This window comes from Mus musculus, chromosome 2 (genome assembly GCF_000001635.26).
Source record: "Mus musculus strain C57BL/6J chromosome 2, GRCm38.p6 C57BL/6J".
Lineage (NCBI taxonomy): Eukaryota > Metazoa > Chordata > Mammalia > Rodentia > Muridae > Mus > Mus musculus.
Window position 1 is genome coordinate 49,837,330 of NC_000068.7, and position 22,728 is coordinate 49,860,057.

The 22,728-nt window shown below is 42.7% G+C and overlaps 1 protein-coding gene across 14 annotated transcripts in view; it reads left to right on the forward strand.

Annotated features, from left to right (window-relative positions):
• Positions 1-22,728, forward strand: part of Lypd6b (LY6/PLAUR domain containing 6B) — a 161,510-nt gene that overhangs the window by 49,990 nt on the left and 88,792 nt on the right. For 5 of the 14 annotated variants that reach the window (XM_006498352.4, XM_030252096.1, NM_001379385.1 and 2 more), the window contains exon 2: positions 2,759-2,814. The exons of the other annotated variants lie outside the window; for them this stretch is intronic. The gene's annotated coding sequence lies outside the window, so the exon portion shown is untranslated. The remainder of the gene's footprint in view (positions 1-2,758; positions 2,815-22,728) is intronic. 14 annotated transcript variants of the gene reach the window in all.

Here is a 22,728-nt window from a genome sequence, read left to right on the forward strand (position 1 = left end):
AGGGAGAATGTGTCACCCTGAGGTGTGAGACTGACTGAAGGGTTAGACAGAAGGACAAGAGGGACACACTTTTCTAACAGGCAGAGAGAGAGAGAGGGAGAGAGAAAGAGAGAGAGCAGTGATGGGGGAGACAGACAGAGATGGAGAGACAGAGATGGCAGTGACAGGGGAGACATACAGAGATGAAGAGACAGAAGAGAGCCAGAGGGGGCACAGAAGGAGCCAGAAGCAAAAGCAGTAGAAGAAGTGGAGCCACAGGGGCAGAAGTGGGAGGCAGTTGGGGAACAGGTCTGAGGAGGTCTTCCCTGTGCTGAGGACTGGTGACAACCACCCACACTCCCTCTTTGTGAGTGACATGGAACAAGAATAAGATTATCGCATCTGCTTAGGGAGTGGGAAGTTGTTGGAGAGAAAAGTAACAGATTTACTCCCCGGGTTACACAGCTTCAGTTCCCGCCAAACCAAGGCTTTGGGATCCTGAGCAGGGGTCCTGGGCTGCATTAGTCACTGCTTAATATTAATGTGGCAACGTTGTTGCCAGGCTGCAAGCCCCAGTTCCAATCAGTAAGTAATTATGAAAATCAGTCCTAATGAGCTGCGGAAGGGCGTTGCTTTCCAGGCAACAATTAAAACTCTGGGTGGTTGATGTTCTTTTCTCCTTCCTGAGTGTGTGTGTGTGTGTGTGTGTGTGTGTGTGTGTGTGTGTGCGCGCGCGCGCGAGTGTGTGGTTTCTTTTCCCTCTAAACTTTGCAGGTGGAGAAAGAAGCAAGTTGCTGACAGGGTTCATTAGTTGAGGCAAGCAGAAGGAGGGAATGACTGGAATGTTTTACAGCTAAAGGTAAAAAAGAAAACAAAACAAAACAAAAATCCTCAGCTGTTTTTTTCCCCACAAAGAGAAAAGTTAAAAAAAAAAAAAAAGAAAGGAATGGAATCTTGAAAACTCCAGTTGTTTTTTATAGAAGAACTTTCCAAACAAAAAGTATTTATTACGAGGTGTGTGTGTGTGTGTGTGTGTGTGTGTGTGTGTGTGTGTGTGTAGAGGGATGCATGCCACAATGCTATGCACAGGTCAGAGGACAGCTTTCGGGAGTCAGTTCTCTTCTCTTCTTCTACCTTTACGTGGGAGCTCACTCAGGTTGCAGGCTTGCAGGGCGAGCGTCTTTACCCACTGAGCCATCCTGTCAGACTTTTGAGCCAGCCCTTAAAACGCGGAGCTTGCTCTACATCTCTAATGGGAGGAAAACAACCAAACATGTTTCCCATTTCAGTTTCTGTAAAATAAACAGTTGTTAAAAAAAAATCACAACATACAGAAAGAGGAGGAGGGTTATAATATTACGGGAGCTGCGTGTTATTAGAGAAATTGATACTTACAAGATTACAGGTGCTGTGTTCCCTTGTCCTCTGATGCAGTCCAGACTCAAAGGAAGCCTCTCTCTCTGGCAGTGGGAGGCAGGGCTGCTTTGAAAGTCTTGAAGCAGGGAGCCTTGGGGGACCAGCTACAGAAAGAAGTAGGCTGTGTTTGGCACAGCACTGCGCCTGCTCAAGTTGCAAGCTCTTCTGCAGACGGCTAAAACTATCTTCTTGTACACACCGTGTCCAGGGACGCTTGCGGAGGGGTAGCATCTTTGCCAAGGAAAGGATAGGATACCAAGTCTAGCTTGTACAAAATGACTGGTTGTTTGTCTGAAACTCAAATTTGACTGAGAATCCCGTGTTTGTTTTGCTAACTTGGCCACCCAGCAAGTCACCTGAATTGGATGTTGTCAGACCCTAAATAACTACACATGTCATTCCCAGAGCTGTGGAAATCCTTATATCTTCTAGAAGGTAGACTGCATGGATTTTGAAATAGCTGTAAGTAAAGAAAACAACTTGTGGATCTGGTGGTCATCAGAGATAAAAATGAAGTTATAAGAATATGCAAAAATGGCCTTTTGAAGCTGGGTAGTGGTGCACATGCCTTTAATCCCAGCACGTGGGAGGCAGAGGCAGAGGCAGAGGCAGAGGCAGAGGCAGAGGCAGAGGCAGAGGCAGAGGCAGAGGCAGAGGCAGAGGCAGAGGCAGAGGCAGAGGCAGAGGCAGAGGCAGAGGCAGAGGCAGAGGCAGAGGCAGAGGCAGAGGCAGAGGCAGAGGCAGAGGCAGAGAGGCAGGTGGATCTCTCTGACTTGGAAGCCAGACTGGTCTACAAAACAAGTTCTAGGACCACGAGAGCTTTCCTAGTCTGGAAAAACCAAACCAAACCAACCAAACAAACAAAAGACCTTTAGAATCCATTAGGTTGAATTATCAACTTTGGCAAAGAACATGGATGTTGGTCGATTTGTGACAAACATAAGCATGCATGAATCTAAACTCTGGCAGTTTCCTTGAGGAATTTTTCATCTTACTATCTTACTCTGTATGATTATTCTGTGTGTGGGTGTGAAGGCCAAGAGACACTTCAGGTATTCTTCAGGTACAATCCTTTTTTTTTTTTTTTTTTTTTTTGAGACAAATATTGTCACTGCTCTGGCCAGCCTCAGGGAGGTTCTTGCCTCTGCAGCACTTGAATATCAATGTGCCTTTTAGAAATGGAGCCCTGGGGGTTAGACCTAGTGCTTTCTTCAGCTCCTCCCATGATTTCTATTGGCACAGACATAATATGTGTCACTGAAGAGCTAAAATTGCATTTCTCATCCTATTGAGTTGCCATCTTTCAAAGATCTCAAAAATTACAAACTCTAAATGTTAACTTTGTCCTTTGTTTGATTTTGAGGTGGAAAAAGAAGTCCCAGGCCCATGCTTGCTGCCTGACTTCAGGGCGCCTTGTTAGTGAGTACCAATGTTGAAGTTGTTCTAATTTTTGACATTTGCAGGCTGTTTTGATCCATGTTTTGAATCTGTTTTTTTCCCGTGTGAGTTCTGTAGAACATGACCAAGGAGATTTGTAAATAGGTCTGATTTTATATACAACTTACTCATAATAGTTTACTGTGTGATCACAATTTGTGTGTATTTATATGTGTGAGTATGTATGTGTTTGTATATGTGTGAGTGTGTATGTGTATGTATATGTGTGTGTATGAGTATGTGTGTGTATGTGTGTGTATGAGTGAGTATATGTGTGAGTATGTATGTGTGTATATATGTTTGAGTGTGTATGTGTGTGTGTAAATTTATGCATGTGTGTGTATGTGCGTGTGTGTATGTGTGTATCTAGTGGACAGCTTGAGATAAATGTAAGATGACAGGACTTGGATGCAGGTCATGTCCTGCACTTTAACAAGGCTCTCTAGTAGGTTTGGCTTCCTACATAGTAAACTGTCATAGCAATGACCAGTAGCTTAAAATTCCTTCTGCATTCCTCACCGGCTGCCAAAACAATTGCTTAAGTAAATGGTTCCTGGGGCCAGCGACCATTAACACTCCCATCTGCAACTGGCTATGAGCTGAGCCTGAGGCTCCGCTGGCTGCCTGTACTTGGTGTTCTGTGTGACAGACAGCTTGGCTGCTGGCCCTTTGACTGAGGAAAGCCACGCTTCTCTCCCATCTGCTTCCTACAGAGGATAAGGGCTCTGAACCATGCACGGTTTCTCTCCGGGTAGGATCACATGAGTGCCAATAGGAGGGAACCCATGTTCCCTCCATCTTGGAACCTAGTAGTTAATTCTAAGGCTGGCAGCTGCCACAAACTGCATGTCATGAAGTGAGTCCTAACTGATGGCAATAAGTAGCTGGGTCCATTTTGAACCATCTGGAGTTTTCAGGACTCTATGTGTGGGACCAGAGACAAGCTTAGTCTCAGGTGGAATGACTCTGTTCTCAATGTCTCAATGTTTCCGAATACACATATTAAACCCGGAGATTTTGAAACCTTAATTTCTTTCGAGTCATAGCACAACTGCCAGCCTAGGATTGCCCACATATAAGTTCACTGGGCCCAGCTCTGTGGTGTTGGCACCGTGCTTGCCTCGCAGCTGTTGCCCAAGTTCATCAGCCTCATAGGGCATGCTCAGCTGGGGGTAGCAAAGGCTACTCTGAGCTCATTGTGTTCAGATTCAAGTTTCTGCTGTGAGAACTCTCCTACCAACTTATTTCTCAACCTCTCTCTCTCTCTCTCTCTCTCTCTCTCTCTCTCTCTCACTCTCTCTCTCTCTCTCTCTCTCTCAAAAAGACTTATTAATTTTATGTATGGGACTACCCTGTCCCTGACCCTGATATTCCTCTCAACCTCATATCTTTCTTCTTCTTCTTCTTCTTCTTCTTCTTCTTCTTCTTCTTCTTCTTCTTCTTCTTCTTCTTCTTCTTCTTCTTCTTCTTCTTCTTCTTCTTCTTCTTCTTCTTCTTCTTCTTCTTCTTCCTCCTCCTCCTCCTCCTCCTCCTCCTCCTCCTCCTCTTCTTCTTTCTTCTTTCTTCTTTCTTCTTTCTTCTTTCTTCTTCTTCTTCTTCTCCTTCTTCCTCACTGTGGTGACTTGAATGAGAATAGGCTTGTGTCTTAGTCAGTCAGTGTTCTATTACTGTGAAGAGACACCACCATCACAAAATTCTTTAAAAAGAAAGTATTTAATTGGTGCTCACTTACAGTTTTAGAGGTTTAGTCCATTTTCATCATGGAGTCGTGCATGACGGCAAGTAGGCTGACAATGTGGCTGGAGAAGTAGCTGAGAGTTCTGCATCTGAACCTGCAGTCAGCAGGAAGGGAGCGACTCTGAGCTTGGCTTGGGCTTTTAAAACCTCAAAGCCCACTCTCAGTGGCATACTTCCTCCAAGAAGATCACACCTCCTAATCCCTTCTAATAGAGCCATTTTCTCTAGACTAAGCATTCGAATCTAGGAGCCTTTGGGAGCCATTATTATTCAAACCATCATAATTTGTATATTTGAACGTCAGCTCCCAGTTTATGGAGAGAGTATAGAATCTTTGTGAGCTAGAGCCTTGATGGAGGCAGTAGGTGGCCGTGGGTGAGCTCTGGGCTTTATATTGCCCCTCCCTGTTCATGCTGACTACTTCCTCTGGGTGGATCAGCCTTCCTCTTTCTGCTGCCCTGTCTTTAATCCCATGAAAGATTTTATTCTTTTGAAACTGTAAGCCAAAATAAACTCTTTCCTGAGTCAATTTTGGACATGGTATTTTCTCACAACAACAGAAAAGTACCTAATAATTAACTAAGTCCAATGAGTATTGCTGGTATGTAGATGAGTATGGCAAAATCCCCTGAAGCATGGGATATCTACCAGTGGCCACACATGAAACGAAGCAGTCGTTGAATTTGCTAGTAATTTGGAATACTTAAAAAGACCCATGCTTGTGGTGGCACACATTATCATCCCAGTACTAAGGAGATGGGGCATGTGGTGGAAGCTTGCCTTGGAGACATGATGAGATCTTATTTAAATATAAAAAATGATTTTAAAAATACCCATGAATGCAGGGCTTCCGTTATCCTGCATTCAGCATGGAAAACAAAACAAAACAAAAACCCCAAAGCAAACAATCTGCTTCCTTTCTGTGCAAACCCTAGTCTCTCCTGCACCCAGCTCTTTCTGCTGTTTGAAATCTACACATCCATTGTTTGAACCAACCTTGTTAATGCCCTGCTTTCTCAGGGCAGAGCTGTGTCTTCAGACTGTCCAGTGTTTTAACCCTCTTGTTAGGTCTGCTGGTTTCAGTAACTCACCTTGACTTGAAGTTCATTAGCATGCCATTGGCAAAAGAGGCATACTTCCAAGTTGGCCATTTACTCGGCCATTCATCACTGCCTCACCTGGAGGATTCTGGGAAACCTCAAAGGAACTGCTAATGATGCTCTGTCTCTAATATAGTCTCCTTCTACACCCCCATGATGCACTGTTGGTCGAGTGACTGCACAGCCCAAGAGCTGGGACTGAAAAGGGACTAGGGAGTGAAAGTCTGTGGAGCTCTGGATGTGCTGGGCAAATCACCATGTGGAGCTGGGAGCACTGCTTCACATCGTCAGGTCAAGGGCTCAACATTGTCAAAGCCCAGCTCATGAACTACCTGTCAGAAGTCATGTTGACCTGAAAAGAAGGAGGCCTTTTAAAATTCTCTCACAGGAACCATCCCCTCTCTGAACTATGTAGAGGTCACAGATGACCTGTCTAGAGCTGATACCATCTCTCATTTGCTTCAGCTGCCACGAGGTCAGCAATCTGGGGTTTTATTTGAACCCTCTTGACTTCGAGGAGAGAGAAGCAGGGGAGGAAGAGTTTTAATTAAGCATAAATATGTACAAGAAGTGAGCTATTTAAAAACATAGTAGGTAAGTAGAGATGTTGATTTTAATAAAACCCAAGCTGTCACTGATGGAGACTGCATTTAAGAAACATGGATTTAGATCTTTTGTGTGTGTGTGTGTGGGGGGGGGACTATTGCATGAATTTGGATATCAGAGGACAACTTTGGATGTTGTTGGTTCTCACCTTTGCCTTGTTTGAGACATGGCCTTGACACTGCTTAGAGCAGGCTAATTGGCCCGCAAGCTTCCTGGGGTCCTTTTGCTTCTGCCTGTGACCCTGCACTGGGGGTTTCAGATATACTCCTGTGCCTGGCTTTGTGTGGCTTCTAGAGATGGGACCCCCCCCCCCTTTTTTTGGTTTTATAAGATGAATTTTTCCCACATATTTTTATTAGATATTTTCTTCATTTACATTTCAAATGCTATCCCAAAAGTCCCCTATACCCTCCCCCCGCCCTGCTCCCCTAACCACTCACTTCTACTTCTTGGCCCTGGTGTTCCCCTGTACTGAGGCATATAAAGTTTGCTAGACCAAGGGGCCTATCTTCCCAATGATGGCCAGCTAGGCCACCTTCTGCTACATATGCAGCTAGAGACATGAGCTCTGGGAGTACTGGTTAGTTCATATTGTTGTTCCACCTATAGGGTTGCAGACCCCTTCAGCTCTTGGGTACTTTCTCTAGCTCCTATATTGGGGGCCCTGTGTTCCATCCAATAGCTGACTGTGAGCATCTACTTCTGTATTTGCCAGGCACTGGCAAAGCCTCACAAGAGACAGCTATATCAGGGTCCCTTCAGCAAAATCTTGCTGGCATATGCAATAGTGTCTGCGTTTGGTGGCTGATTATGGGATGGATCCCCGGGTGGGGCAGTCTCTGGATGGTCATTCCTTTCGTCTTAGCTCCAAACTTTGTCTCTGCAACTCCTTCCATGGATGTTTTAGGGAACCCATGTTCTTGTGCTTTGTCTCTGCAACTCCTTTCATGGATGTTTTAGGGAACCCATGTACTTATGCTTTGTCACTGCAACTCCTTCCATGGATGTTTTAGGGAACCCATGTTCTTATGCTTTGTACAGCACAGGCTTTATGAACTGACCTATCTGGCCAGCTCCAGACACATGGATTAGTATAGAGACCTACTACGAGGTGGGATTGCTGTGAGGTACAGAGGCCCTCACAGAAAAGCGGGGTTCTGGCAGTTTTGCTAAGAAGCAGAAGAAAGGAACCGTCCGCACTGTTGTGAGGGAGTTGGACTCAGATGGGCACGTGTGTGCATGTCTCCGTGTTTATGTGTGGTGTGCTTGTTCCCTAAACACATGCTGAGAAACTGTCTGCGGCCTCTGAGGTCCCGAGGCTAGAATGGGAAGATGCAGCTGCAAGAGCTATTTAGAAATAAGCAGTTACCGTCGCATTCCTTTCTGAAAAGCAGAGATAGCTGGTTGAAGCTAGAAGTTTTGGGCAAGGGTGGTGGTGGTGGTGGGGGGGATGGGGAACATCCATGAACTGGTACTCGACTCAGGCTCCCTTTCTGGGTCTCTCTGTCCTTCAGTCTTTCCTTGTTTCTATCTTTCTCTCTCCCACTCGAGTGCTTGGGAACCAACCGACTCGCCAATGATTCAGACCAGTACTCCACATTGAACAGTTTGCTGCGGAAGCCAGAAGCTGCTGCAGTGGGGCAAAGGGTTGGCCCAGACACAGGGAACTTCGGGCATTGTTCTCATCCCTGCTGCGGAGATGACTGCAATGAAAGCATTGTTTGGTATCCAGTGGCAACGTAGCTTATGTAGATACAAAGAAAAAAGTGTTGCCTGATATAATCTCTGAAAACTGCTGCCACAGGCCTTTGAAACAATTAGTTTAGACTATTTCACAGGACATTAAGCCTAACAATGCCAGTCTGTTCCTAAATGCTGTTCAAGACATTTTTGCAATGAGGCCAAAATTTAGGTTGGCAAAGGGTGACCTCAAATAGGCAGCCTTGTCTTATTATTTTTAACAGCTTTTCTGAGGTATAATTGACCTACAATAAACTGGCATATTTAAAGCATACAATTTGCCAAGTTTAGACACCCATTGTCTGTGGAATTATCAACACAATCAAGGTAATGAACACATTTATCACCTCAGATGGTTTCAGGTCTTCTTGGAAGTTCTTGCCTCCAGTCCATCTCCGCCCCTTTCCTGGGGGGTACGGTGGAGTGAGGGGTGGGGATGCATTATGTCAGTGTAGGCTACTTTGCATATTCTCTAATCTTAAATTAAGAATGTAGTATATTATCTTCGTGTCTGGCTTTGCTCACTCTAGGTAATTTTCGTGAGCTTTATGCCTGTCAGGTGTTTAAGTAGCTCAGAATGTTTTACTGCTGGAAGACATTCCATTGGCACGAATGTCATGATCTGTTTATATGCTCACCTGCTGATGGGCGTTTGGGTTGTTTTAGCTTTGGGCTATTACATAGAAAGCTACTGTGAGCATTTGTGTACAAATCTTTATATGTGTCTGATTATCTATCATCCATCTATCTATCTATCTATCTATCTATCTATCTATCTATCTATCTATCTATCTGTGTAGCATTTAATTTTTCTCAAGTAAACACCTATGAGTGGAGTAGTTGTAAAGCCACTGTGGCTGTTGATTAAATGGATAAGCCAATTTAATAAGCTGTCACACTGTTTACCAAGGAAGGCAGTGCTGTTATTCTTGGCTTCCTGCAAGCGGTACATGAAAGTCCCAGTTTTACCACATCCTTACTCAAGCAGACCATACTGCCGTGTACTGAAGACTCTTTATGGCCTCTTGACTCTTTGTGAATTTTCTTTCGTGAGGTGTCTGAACATTTTTATTGTATTGTTGGCTCTTCCATTTTTGAGTAGTTCTATAAATTCTATACCATCTTTTGCCAAGGTTAGACACTCATCATCTGTGGAATTATCAGGACAATAAAGGTAATGAACACATTTATCAACTCAAATGTTCTCAGATCTTCTTGGAAATTCTTGTCTCCAGTTCCTCTCTGTCCCCTTTCCTGGCTGGGTGGGGCAGGAAGGGGGGAGTGATGAGATAGGATGGGGTAGGGAGGTGGCGAACTTTTCTTTTCTCATCTGAATATTGTACTTTCATGTTTTCATAGTGTCTCTCAAAGAAGAACAATTTTAAATTTTGATAAAATTCAGTGTGTCGACTCTTGTTTTGTTAAAATGGGATCTTGCATTTGTGGATGAAAATGAAAAAAATCATCCCTTAACCCGAAGTTACAAAGATATTCTTCAACACTCTACTAGAGCTTTCCCAATTTCCATTTTTACTTTTGGCTCTGCGAGCCACTCAAGTGATTTTCCTCACAGGGAGTAAGATCTGGTTCATCTTTTGCAAATTTACATTTGCTCCAGCACCTCTTGTGAAAGTTGATGCTTCTCTCCATTGATGGGCTGCCGCACATTTGTTAGAAATAGTCATTTGTCTAATTTTCCATCTGCTTCTCTTCTGGACTCCTGTTATACCGATCTGTGTGCTTATGCTGTCTTGATTACTGCAGCTGGGTAGTGAGTCTTGCAATCAAGTTGGCTACTCTGGATCCTTTTGCATTTTCATATACATTTTACAGTGAGCCTGTCAGCTTCTAAAGAAAGCCTGGTAGGACTTTGATTGACATTAGACTATGTAGATGATTAATGGAGAATCACCACTTTCAATGTAAGTACCTTCCAGCCCATGAACAACACTATGTAGCTCACTATTTATTGTCTGTACTATTGCAACAATGTAACAACGTAATATCATTTACAGTGACCAATCTTTTCATATTTGGTCAGGCTTTTCCTTCAGTGCTTCTTTGGGGAAGGCGCAATAAGTGATATATATATTTTTAATTTTAATTTCTGATGATTGATTGGTTATTTGTATATAGAAATACAAGTGACTTTTGCATATTAATCTTGAACCTGGTAACCTTTCATATGAAGTAGAGTTATAATAGTTCAACATTCTTGGGAGCTAATTTTAACATCTGTGCTCTGGATGGTTTTAATTGGCTTTATCCAATCAATTATGGGTTGTTACGATTGTGCTACTCCACTTTCCATTGTGACTCATAATCTTCAACTGGGCACTTTACATTCTGGATTTTTATTTTGTGCAGTGTTAGCCAGTTTTGTATTTCTTTAAGCATTCTTTGGAATAATGTTTTTTTATTTTATTTGAGAATTTCATATACCATATTTTGATCATATTCTTTCCCCTCCTCTCACGTCCTCCCAGGCCCTCCCCCTGCCATCTCCCAAACCACCCAACTTCCTGTTCTTTCTCTTTCTTAAAACAAACATGCAGTTAGTTCAGTTTGCGTTTGATAACTACTCCTGAGCATAGGTCCTGCCCTAGAGTGTGGTGATCTACCTTGTGTCACTCCACTGAAGAAAACTAATCTTCTCTCTTCTGGCAGCTACCAGTTACAAGTGACTTCTTGGCTAGGGGTGGGTCTTCAAGCCCACTTCCCCACCTCTGTACTGGGCTTTTGTTTGGGTTGAGTTAGTGCAGGTGGTACGTGTGCTGTCCCAGTCTCTGGGAGTTTGCAAGGGCACCTGCTCTGTTGCATCTAGAAACCTCTATTTCCTGAAGTCATCTCCTACCTCTGACCCTTACAATCTTTTTGTCCCCTTTTCTACATAGATCCGTGAGTCTTGAGGGACCTTTATGAATTCCTGAACTTTGTTCTAGTTTAAAGTTCTTGGGAACAGCTTGCCACTTTTGGTGCTATTTTGATATTTGTTAGACTCACCTATAGCAGAATTTAGTTTAGGGCTAATCATCTCTCACTATCAGGGAAGACCCCTTACTTAGTGACTATCTTTTAATTATTAAAAGTAATAACATAAAGCAGATAATTAAAATGAAGTCAGGAATATGGAAACGCTTGGAGGTAAATCTGCTCCTTACGTAAATCACCAGCAACTCCTATGCTTGTTTCTCTTTTGTAATATGGATACAAAACCACTCCCATCATGAAGAATTGATGTGAGACTTAATGAAATAATGTATGCTAAGTGGCCCCAAATCACCAGGTTCTTGGTCATTATAGTGTTTTCCTAATCTTCTACACTTTTAAAAGGGCAAACTAGTCATACTTGACTGCTGTAATTTAAACATGGAAGCATTGAAAACATACCAGAAAAACAGTTGCTAGGTGTCAGCAGTGCTCAGTTCACTGATAGTCACTTTCTGGCCATTTGAATATCGATTTTTTAAAATTCAACTGCCAGCAAAAGGAGGTTTAAAAAATGCCTATGGCCAGAACAAAAAGCTCAGATGGTACCTACAGTTTGAAAACCAATGGGAGGAAATTGAAAAGAAATAAAAAAGAATAAACATAGTATTTCTGGATGAGAGCATAGCCTGGTGGCAGAACACTTAGTCTAGCAAGGACCCAGGACACTGGATCCAATACCTGGTACCCAAACAAAAAAGTTATTTAATTTACACCTTTCAGGCTTTCCTCGGTTGTCCAAGCTGAAGTCTAATTGTGAGACTGAGGGAGGGTAGCTAGTAAGTTTTGTTTGTTGTTGTTTGTCATTGTTTATAGTTCCCCTTTCCTTAGAGAAATGTCCAAATTGGGCTGACATATGTCATGCTCCCTCTATTTCAGGAATGTGGAAACTTTAAAGGTTTTCACACAACCCACCAATGCTCTTTGGTGGTATTGTGCACGTATCATTTATTAGGGAGTTGGATGATTGGCCAATGTGATTTAAAAAAAAAAATCAAGGTCAGGAGTTGGAGAGATGCCTCAGTGGTTAAGAGTACTGGCTGCTCTTCCAGAGGACCTGGGTTCAAATCCCAGCAACCACATGACAGTTTGGTCTGTCTGGAACTCCAGTTCCAGGGAATGTGACACCGTACATAGACACACATCCAGACAAAACACCAATGCACATAAAATAAAGATTCAAGGTCAATTTCTGGATTCAGGATTCTATGATGAAGCAGTGAAAAAAAATGAACAACAGTCACATGGGAAGAGTCTCTCCCGTGAAATTTTCTGTCCTGGTTAAGTGAGCAGTATAAGAATGAGTTCTTACAGTCCAGGGAAATTCTATTAAGTGAAATACGTTGCAAACTATTAGCCTTGAAAAGATCCAAACGTACACTCTCTTCATGCATATAATTCCATCTTAGACTCACCATATTTTCTAGTGGCTAAAAAATGGATATGGGGATTTCTGCAAGCTGATTGATAGAGGAATAAAAATGTAGATATTTTTTTTCTTCTGCTCTTCCCATGACAACATATTTCTGGGAGGCCCAGCCACACACTCTTGCAGGAACTTGTGTGACAACGGAGTGAGCTGAAGTGACTTTCTGGAGTGAGCTGAGTGACCCCCTTCCTAGTAACCAAGTCATCTGCACTATGTCAAGGGCCACATAAGGCATTGAGAAACAGATATGGAGTTTTATGCCAAACTCACTTGCTCATTTCTGACATAGACTAGAAGCTGGTGGAGCACTGGGAGATTTGGTTATGTCTCTCTCATCTTGACATAGGAATTGCTATCTTTCTCTCTTTCTGTTCAAAAGCTCAGTAGACAGGAAAGGGAAGCTGAGGACCAGACTTCAAGGGCTCAACCTGATACCAGCCAAGGCCCTTACTTAGTACTTCTCTCATACACTGACTTCTGAATTAACAGCTACTGCATGGAATTCAAAGAATAAAAGGAAAAAAAGAGCTTATACTAATCACTCTCGAATAAATACTATTTGGAGAAACATCTTACCATCCTAAGTAATGCTTTTATTTCAATGCCAAGTTGTGTTTTGTTTTGATCTTGGAATCCAGTTTTTTTCATAAATATTTCTTTGGGAAAATGTTAATTCTGTGCTGGTTAATTAAGTAACTCGTGATAAAGAAACCCCCAGTGCAACTCTTTCTGATGTATTAAAACCGTACCAAGACCCCACATATCTGAGAGAAGGAAATTGTACCTTAAGGCTTAACACATAAGTCATAAAGGCTGGTCTCCCTTAAAGCTGGGCTGTCAGCAGCCTGCAAATTAGAACTGTAGGGAATGTTGAAATCTAAAGTTGATCATTAGCATTAAGGAGGTTCACACACAACTATTCTAAGGGCTAATCTTCAGTGACAGATGTAGAGACAGAAGACTCAAGTGTTATTAGGAAACCCCAAGCCTTCTTCCATCCTGAGCCCTTTTGGCTTTCATTTGTAGGCATTAGTCAGTAACCGCCAAGAATATGTCTGAAGGAACTGATCCCAGCCATTTCAAAAAGGCTCTCTTTTGCATAATGTACTTAGAAACTCACCGAGTATCACATTCTATGGTATACATACCACACTAGCTAAGATTTCAATCACCTGGATGTTTTGCTTGAGCTAATACCAATATAAGCTTGTGAAAAGAAACTGAGAGACAGTCCTCATCATAGAGTCCTTATTACAACCGTTAGGTACACTGATAGTACCTTTGACGCCTTAATTTCTTCTTCTATTTAAATTTTTTTATTACATTAATGATTTGTGTGCATGCACCTGTGATCAGAAGATAACTTGTGGGAGGAGTGAGTTCTTTCTTCCCACTCTGCAGGGAAGAACAGTTCCCTATTTATGTTTAAGTATATGAATGTTTTGTTTGCATGAGTGTCTGTATTCTGCCTTTATGCCTGATGACCTCAGAGGCCAGAAGACTGTGCTAGATCCCCTGGAACTGAAGTTCCAGATAGTTATGAGTCACCATATGTGCACTGGGAATTGAACCCAGATCTTCTAAAAGAGAAGCCAGTGTTCTTTTCCACTGAGCGATCTTTCCAGTCCAGTTGGCCCCCTGTTTTGAACTCAGGTCACTAGGGTTAGCAGCAGACACCTTTACCTTTTGAGCCATCTCCCTGACTCTGTTGCTTCAATTTCATCATCTGTAAATTTGCTTCAGTTTCTACAGACTGTATTGGGATGTTTTCATGGAAATAGACGGTTGCATACCAGACTCTTTGAGAAACATAAAATATGATTGTGATGGAGGCTTCCATGTTCAGCTGTATTTAGTTGATCGTGCGGAAAGATTCATCTTCCTGACTTGGCAGGTCATGTGACTGACCATTTGGGTTGTGGTTTGGCACGAGTCACTTCAGTGTTAGACATTGGATTGATGGTGTTGGTCCCTTGGATCTCTCATATTGTGTTCTGGTGACAGATGAGGTTTGCTTCCAGAGTTTAGATCCACTTGGAATGTTACCTCATGGAAGCTAGGATATGGGAGAGGCACCTTGACACACAGTGGACTCTGAGCAAGAAGAAATAGATCTAGATTGAGACCTATTGAGATCACTTGTTTGTGTCCATCCTTCCATCTTTCTTTCCACCTTCTTCCTTCTTTCCTTCTTTTCCTTCCTTCCTTCCTTCCTTCCTTCCTTCCTTCCTTCCTTCCTTCCTCCCTCCCTCCCTCCCTCCCTCCCTCCTTTCTTTCCATCCTTACCTCCTTCTATCCTTTCTTCTATTCTTTTGGACAGGGTATCACTGTGACCTGAAATTAGCTTTGTAGAAAGCTTGGGTTAAGCTCTCACAGGGTGAGTTCTTACAGAAGCCAGAGCTTGGCTCCACCCTAGCTCTATGGCTTCTTACCTTGTGATGCAATGTCTTCCTCTGTTGCACATTTCAGCTTCTGAGTTGCTGTGGGCCACACAGCACTTACTAGAGCTGATGTCCTGGCTTTTAGAATCCCAGCCTACAAAACTGCAGAGATAAACAAAGCTCATTTGCTTGTAAAGAATCCAGTCTGTAGTGCTGTGTTTTTAGCAACAAAAGACTGTGTTGACCCATGTCTTCCTGGACTCCAGAATCTCACCATTTTCCCCCTTGTCTCAGGGACCACTCTTCAATCTCCTTTGCCGAATTTTCTTTCTTAGTCCAAATACCAGCATGCACTTGAGTTCAAACTCTAGACCCTTTTTCTTTAAATATTTTAGTAATATCTGCTCAATATTTTATTATTGAGTAATTACTTTATTGATTTGTCCTTGTTTTTAAACATATAGAGTGATAACCCTCTTTCTATTCTGCATTGCTAATAATTTTCCTAATAAGCTGTTGAATTTTGACTTTAGTTATTGTCTTTCCATCTAAATAATTTACTTAATTACACAATCAAATACATCATTTAATTTTTTTTTGACTTTTGCAATTAAGATAGGAGTTTGGCCAATTGTCATCATGTGAGGTGATCATGTTAAAAATTCGAGAAATAGGGAGGCAGAGGCAGGCAAATTTCAGAGTTCGAGGCCAGCCTGGTCTACAAAGTGAGTTCCAGGACAGCCAGGGCTACACAGAGAAACCCTGTCTCAAAAAACCAAAACCAAAACCAAACCAAAACAAAACAAAAGCAAGAAATGGTCTGTATATGAAAGCCACTTTTCATTGTAGGACTAGACAGTGTAGGGTGTTCATCATTATTTGGCCATGTTGCTTGGGTCATATAGCTCTGTGCTATTCTGAGCCATAGTCTTACCAAATATCCTTTGTTACTATAACAAGTAGCCATTGCTATGTAACAAAGCATTTATCATCTCTGAACTCCACTGGGCAATTCTAGATCATTCTCTCATGATGTGTTAGATGTTGACCAAAGCTGCAGTCATCTACAAGATTTTTTGGGCTGGAAGATTTACTTCTAAGGTGGTATACATGGGTAGCATTTGATACTGACAAATAGGTCTCTCTCCACTAGGGCTACTTCACACAGCTCCTGAGAATCCTCATGGCATGTGCTTGGCTTTCCAGTGAAGGCTATATAAGCAACCAAGGAAGAAACTCCAGTGTACTTTCAGAAGTCACATGTCAAAGGTGACCAGAATTCCATGCGGTATACGTACCATATTTGCATTATCCTTCCATCTGTTGATGGATGTCTGTGTTGATTCTATTTCCTAGATATTGTGGATAGAACAGTTACCAACATGGTTGAACAAAATTCTTCATAATAACATAAAGAGTCTTTTGGGGATATGCCCTAAAGTGGTAACCAGGTCCTGTGAGCCATGCACTGCATGTTCTCATATGCCCATCTTAGTATCTGGTCTTGTATGTATGCATTTGTGTGGGTGTGACTGTATGAAGATGGTAGGGAATTAGAAAGAGGCCCATGAAAGGAGAGGGGGAAAGAGTTTAGGGAAGAGAAATATAAAGGATAGCAGCACACTTGTGGTGTGAAAATTAAGGGGGAACATTGGGGAGAGAGGGTGTAAGGGGAAGAAACGGGCAAGGAGATTTCGGGAAGGAGGTAGGGATAGGGTCAACTAAAATCAAGTATGTATAAAAACATTGTAAGGAAACATGCTTCTTTTGTGTCAGAATAAAAGAAAATGAGATCTCAAGCCAAGTTTTGGTGATACAAGCTTATAATGCTAGCATTCCTTAAGCTGGAGCATCCAACATTAGAGCTCTATTCTAGGTGAGCAGGGCTAAAAAAAATGAGACATTTGTTAAACACACACACACACACACACACACACACACACAGAAAAGGGGAAGAGAGAGAGAGAGACAGAGAGAGAGACAGAGACAGAGACAGAGAGAGACAGAGAGACAGAGAGAGACAGAGAGAGGGGGGAGGAGGATATTGAGGACTGAAAGTCATCCAGAGTCTTGATGCTTTCTACGACATTTATTTTTTCTCTATGTAAGTTTCAAGGTGTCCTCTATCTTCTGAGGGATTGCAGAACTATATGAAAAGATGTTGAATGATGTAGATACTCAGTGGGCTCCTTAAGTATAGAATATCATGGGCTGGTGAGAAATCATTAGTAAGCCGGCATACGGCCAAGCCCGACAACCCAAGTTTGATTACTGGAACACAGCAGTGACAGAGGTAATAACTGACTTCTGCAAGTTGTACTGTGAGCACCACACACATGCCATAGCACCCCCAATAAATAAATAAATAAATAAATAAATAAATAAATAAATGTAAAAAAATATTTTTAAGGTTGCACATTGTCATTTCTACCCAGTTCTATTGGTTATGTGCCTCAGGGTGTGTAGCAGGTGCCGAAGGTATGAATATCAAACATGATTTGGGACCATTGTAGAGTTGACTGTCACACTGACCAAAGACCATTATTTGCTTGAAACATTTTCTTGGGTTTGATAAACAGTTTTAACCATAATTCAGGGATGCCAGCTGATGAGTCCTAGACATTATCAAAAGTGCCACTAGCCTCACACAGGACTGAATATATGGAAAAGGATAGCCTTTTGTAGGTCATTTGCTTGCACACCTGAGAGTCAGAGAGTTTCTGAGACTACAGGTTGCCATGCCTTCAGGAACAGTTTCCTTGGCTAACCTTGTTATTTGTAAGTTTTTCCACTCTCCTTGACTGTAAATATTTTAAAGATAATGGACCAGTCAGGAAGCAAAAGGATCTTGAAAAGAGAGTAGAGATAGCTTCCGCAGGGGCAATCATTATGGTGTGATCCACCCCCTTTCTGTAAGTTACATCTTATCTCGTCCTTCCATGGGCCAGGCATGGAAGATGACATCTCCATTAGAAATCAAGCAAACAGATAGAGTAATGCATACAAGGGTATGTAGTGGATGCGTGGTCTGAAACTTGAACCAGTGTCTATCATTTAAGGCCAAGGGGAATCTACTGCCTCCTATTGAATTGTACTAGTGCACACATATGCATACACTCTTTTTTTAATGTTAGTTTTTTTAAAAAATTGTTTATTTTATTTATATAAGTACATTGTAGCTGTCTTCAGACGCACCAGAAGAAGTCACCAGATCCCATTACAGATGGTTGTGAGCCACCATGTGGCTGCTGGGAATTGAACTCAGGACCTTTGGAAGAGCAGTCAGTGCTGAGCCATCTCTCCAGACCCTACTTTCTGTTTTACACATACATATGCATACATACATGTACACACATGAATGTATATATGTGTGTATATATATATATGTATATGCACATACCTATACATATATAGTCATTCACACTCCCCCCATACCCATGCACACACACACACATACACACGCACGCACACACACACACACACACACACACACTCACACACTATTTGGACATCAGAAAACTGAAAAAGTTTTGAAGCTGCACATTATTTGAAAGGCCCTGTCGAAGGTAATTCTGGGCATGAAAACACTTTCCAGCTGAAATGTGCATTATAAGTGCAGGATCACAGCGTTATTAATCAGCTCAGTGGAAGTGGAAAAATGTGCACAATTTCTGTTTTTCTCCTTCAGTCAGGTGATGATAGAGCACCCGCTCATTAATCCTTGCCTCATTAAAACAATAACAGCCAATCCAAGGAATACACTGGAATTGATGTGTCGTTACAGAAGATTACCATTTGCTTAGATGTGGAGTGGAAATAGCACTATTTCAAGTCAGAATGTACTCTGGGATGGTAAATGTTTTAGACAGGAAATCCTGCTAGGCTTAAAACTTCAGGGCAATGTGAAGCCATCAGTTGAACGTTAAGCCATAAAGAGCAGCGTGCCTGTGAAACATTCTGCTGCAATGTCAATGTGGCGTCATGTTTGTTTTCGATAGGAAGACACTGCCTTTGTGACAACCACTATTTCAAGAAAATAGGCCTTGGGTACGGGGAAGCACATTTCCCTTGGACTGCCCACCCCCACTCTGGCATGTTCTTCGGTGGCATAGCACATTAACGATGAACTTGAAGACAATCTTGAGAGTGAGCGATGATATGTAGCCCTCATTACATTGCTTTGGCTCCCTGCCCGTAGACACCAGCAGCAAGAGCCTTGATTTCATTTTAAAAGGAGTTAGAAGAATGCGAAGAAGGTCATGGCCATCAATCTGTTGTCACTGTGCTAGATGGGCTCTCTTTAAGGGAGGTACGAGGCATATCTTAAAGCCACCGTTGAGGGGTCCAATGACAGAGCTCATCTTGCTGCCTCCCGATGAAAGCATGCAGTGTCTGGGAGAGCCCACGATCACTGCACAACACGAATCGGCTGAGAAAATGCTTTTGTTCTAAATCGTTCCAGCTAGAGTCAGCAAATAGTCAGTATATACAGCCAGACATGAATATGAAAGTGGGAAAGTGCATTTTGCCATTCGATGAGGTTTTATTAACTTCACATCGGGGTGAGTGGGTGAGTAGCTGTCGTGCTGAGACCCAATGGCCCTGCTAAAGCTGAGAACGGATTGGAAGGCAGAGTACAGCCTTGAGGGCCCTGATCTCAGTACCCCTGCCACACTAGCTGTAGCCATGAGATTTCCAGGGAGTGTCCTGTCCTTTGTCCTATTCCTTTTGCTTTATTTTAAAGGATAATGTACTTATTTTAAAGAAAATAAGGACTATAGTACTTAGACTCCAGTCCTCCAACACAGGAGTTAGCTCTGTGGGGTTTTTATTTCACTTTTAGATACATGCATATGTTTTTATGTAATTAAAATTCTGATGCATTTCAAATATGTTTTCTTATCAATGTTAATATAACCTTTTGCAGTTAAAAAGTTTTATCATTAATGTTTCATAGTAATCTTTTTAATCCATCAAGTTGATGTGCTACAATTTAACTATTTTCTTCCTTTTGTATCTTTAAGTTGTAAATTTTCCTTGAGTGAATATGATAATGAAATAATTCCTTCATAAGGACACCGTGTTTTTCGTTTTCTAAGATATTTTCTGAATTTCAAGTTTTGAAGAATGGACTTAGAAGGTCAAGGCCATTTGACTGTATAACTATCCTTTATAGGTTTGCTTTCTTGAGAGACGTCAAGTGACCTTTCTTCTTTATTTATATTGTTGATTTTGGAGAGGCCAAACTAGCATTCATGAATAGACATAATATTGATTGGCCACCTAACCAAGTGTGATATTATATCCATAATGGCTGGAACAAGACACAGACGTCATACCACTGGCTCTTCATTCCTTCCCATTTCCCAACTAGCAGTCCCCTGGTGCAGGCACCTAGTTGACTCTACCCTCACAGAGTGATTTCATGCCTGAATGTCGATGTGAAATGTTCCCGTATTTGGATTCAGGTCCCCAACTGATGATACAGTTTTGGGAGGTTGTAGAACCTTTAAGCGTCAGGGCTCTGAGAATGATAGGTTTGCTGCTGCCTGTGCCCTGGACTACTCTCTGGGGACCCTACCTGCCCTTGGGGTTAGAGGTGAGGTGGCACGGAATCAATGGCACGGTCTCCAACAGCAGGTGAGAAACGCTGCAAGCTCTCTGAACACTGCTGCAAGCTCCTTTAATACCGCCCCCCCCCCCCCTCCAGCGCCTCCGTGCCCTATTGGTCCCAAGAAAGCATCGCTTCTAAACAGCAGTTCCTGATTGGCTGTCTGTGCCAGCAAGCCTTGGTCTCTCAGGCAGTCCTCAATTAGGTCCTCCTGCAGGAGATGCTTTTGTCTTGTCATCCACCGCACTTCTGGCTTCACTCCTTATAACAGCCTATCCACTTCTCCAACCCTCTAAGTTCCCATATCTCCCTATGCCATGCTTGGTGGAACGATGTTTCTTGTGTTGGCTGCACACTACACAGCTTGTCTGGGAAACAACCTGATGGCCAGATAGCATTCTGGAGGCTGGCTGAGGGCCTCTGGGTGTTTATGAATTTTGGGGTTTGTGGGTTCAATATAAACAAATTCTGGATCATTAGATTACTGTTTAAGGCTTGAGCACTGGGGTGTGATTTTAGCACCTATACCTGCGTATAGGTTCTTGTTCACATTCATTTCAAGTAGAAAGAACTGCTTTCAATCCCTCCTTCTCTGCATCCCTCTCTGTCATGGATTTGGTTTACCACTTGGATTATGCTAACTGGGTTCCCAAGATTGCAAGAGAATCCTGTATGCTGATTCTGATGCTAAGAGTCCCTGCCCCCGAGTTGGTTCTGATTAGTAAATCAAGTTGCCCGTTAGCCAGTGGCTAGGCAGGGAGATAGAGGCGGGACTTTAGGATTCGTGGGTAAGGGGACAGAGTGAAGAAGGAGGATTTAGAACTGCCATTCTAGGAAAGCAGAAAGATCAGCCCTGACAAGTGCAGGACAGACAAACAGACAGACAACATGTAAGAGTCAGGCAACATAGCTCAGGGGGGGATGTAGGCCTGGGTCTGGGGAAACCAGGATAGAATATAGGTTTTAGTAAGTAATAACTCAGGAATATCGGAGCGGAGAGTGTGCTAGCCACATGGAAGTTTGGGAGTGGCCCTGTCATTGAGCTGCTTAGGGCCTATTACGATATAAAGCTGCATGTGTGTCCAGAACACTGGGGTATGTAGCGAGGAACTTGAACCACTGCGGCCGGGGCAGTTTCGTAGTTTTAATTGCAGACTGCAATACTTGTTTCCCTCCCTTCCTTGTATCCCACTTCCTTACTTTTCTTTTCCTTCTTAAGGTATTGGGGCACAGGTAGAGCATTTACACATGCTAGGCAAATACTGTACCGCTGAGCTACATCCCTAGGTAAAAATGAAGATTCTTCATAAATGACCCCCACACACTGTTTACAGTCGATGACTGCTGCGCTGCTGGTCACAAAGCCAGTCAACAAAGAAAAGTTACCCAGTGGATCTCCTAGGAACTTGGGTGGGAGAATCCGCCCATTGCTTGGACCCTGGAAGGGAATGCCTGGTGAGGGCAAGAGGGCTCTTGCCATGGCGAACAGTGCTGGCTGCATCTTCATTGGACAGCAGTGTGTTTGGCAGAGCCTCACACATCACATTAAATTAATGAGACCCATCTGCATGCTACTGGCTTTATGCCTTGCTTCCACCTGTTCTTTGGTTTGTGTGAGGGTGCTATCACTACAGATCTTGTCCCTGAGTTTTTGTTGGTAGTTGTCTAGGTAGCACACTAATAAGAATAATTAAGGTTAATACTGAGGTAGCCAAGGAAAGCAAGCACTCTCCTTTTAAAAAGTTCTATCCATAACTCGAGTCATATAATTGGTGTGCAGAGGTAAGGATATCAAACTGGTGACCCGGGTCTCTGTGAACTGACTTAAGCAAGGAAGGCAGAGATAGATAGATAGATAGATAGATAGATAGATAGATAGAATGACTTTTCAAAATGCTTTTCAAAGGCCTTATGAATCTTCCTCCCAATATTTCCTAAAGGTTTGAGTGGTCTAGTAGTCTGTACCAAGGAGATGTCTGCATGCTATTACCCACCTGGCTCACTTGCACTGTGCTTTTTAATTCTTTCCTGTGACATGCAAAGGCTGATCTTCCCATGTCCATGGCTTCATAATGAACTCTCATAAGTAATCCCTGATTCAAACAACTTTACTCCTAGCACTTGGGAGGCAGAGGGAGGCAGGTGGAGCCTGGTGAGTTCAAGGCCAGCCTGGTCTATAGAGCACATTACAGCACAGCCAGGGCCACACAGGGAAACTGTCTCAAAAACCAAGCAACCAACCAACCAACCAACCAACCAACCAACCAAACCAAATAATAATCACTGCCTCTTTTTCTAAGGTAT